Source organism: Lutra lutra, chromosome 8 (assembly GCF_902655055.1).
Source record: "Lutra lutra chromosome 8, mLutLut1.2, whole genome shotgun sequence".
Taxonomy (NCBI): Eukaryota; Metazoa; Chordata; class Mammalia; order Carnivora; family Mustelidae; genus Lutra; species Lutra lutra.
In genome coordinates, this window is record NC_062285.1 from 42,992,052 (window position 1) to 42,993,323 (window position 1,272).

Sequence of the window (1,272 nt, forward strand, 5' to 3'; positions counted from 1 at the left end):
TCCTGGGACTGAGACCTGAGTCTACCTGGCTTCCTGCTCATCAGGGAGTCTGCTTCTCCTTCTCTCTCTGCCCCGCTCCACCGCCCCTTCTCCACTGCTTATGCACCCTCGCTCAAATAAACATATAAAATCTTTAAAAAATAAAATCTTAAAAAAAGTCTTGGGAGGAGACTTAGACAGTCTGGTGGGACAATGCTTCATTCCCCGTCAGGTGAAGGATCACCTGTTCCTGCTGTAGTCAGCAGGGGTCCCAACGACCTGCTTGAACTCTCCCCAGAAATAGGCATGGCACCTGGTGGATATGCGGGCTCCTAAGGCTGTCTGGCTGCCTGCAGTAAAAGCTAAAGGCTTGGAGATTTCCAGAACATTTACTCACTGCCAAGGGCACATGTTGATGGAAATGAACTTCAGAAAACAAACTACATGGACTTCACAAAACAAAACAAACTCCACCCACAAAGCTCTACAGCACAGGACAGGCTCTGTAGTCCAGTTTAACAAGAATAGCTTTGGTGTCACGCTCAGCTCTCCTCCGACCATCCGTCCACGGCTGATGCCAAGCCACAGCACTGATGTCTCCCTGCCTTTCAACACCTTGAGCCCAGTCATGAAGATGGAACCTCTGAATAACCTGCGGCTGGCTGTGAAAATAACACCGAGGTCTTCTACTTAGGCTGCCTCATCCCATTCAAGGTGCTTTTTGTAGAAGATGGCAAAATGGATTGCGGGGTCTTCCTTGCCACATGGAAGGATATTCCCGATGAAAATGAACTTCAGTTTCAGATTAAGAAATGTCATTTAAATAATGGCACTGTTTCCAGCAAATTGCAAAACAACAGTGCTTATACTATTGCCAAGAGGAATGTGGAAGGGCAGGACATGCCGGACAAATCCCTGAAGCTCACTAATGGTGTTTGGTTTTTGGCTGAGCTACTTAGTATCCAGCCAGGAAACCCAAATTATATGCTGTCGCGGAAGTCGAGCTCCTGGGGTCCCTCAGTACATCTTCCAGGTCTAGGACAGCATTTTGAAAAATCAGTAGACTGGTCTAGGGCCCTCTGCCCGCTCTGTGATTGGCGCAAACCAAGGATTCTTAACTGACAGAAATTGTATTGCTGTATAGAATCTGAACACAAAAGCGCTGAGGCCGGCCACCAAGGTAGTGACGAGTCTAACCTGTGCTAACATTAGGGAACAACTTGTTGGATAGTTCAGCTTTGTGTCAATATTTGTAACCACTGCTTGGATCACCTCCCACATCCTGCTACCTGT

The 1,272-nt window shown here is 47.5% G+C and overlaps 1 pseudogene; it reads left to right on the forward strand.

Moving 5' to 3' along the window:
• Positions 1 to 258: 258 nt before the first annotated feature.
• Positions 259 to 1,042, forward strand: LOC125106854 (AP-2 complex subunit beta-like; annotated as a pseudogene).
• The last annotated feature ends 230 nt before the right edge of the window (positions 1,043 to 1,272 follow it).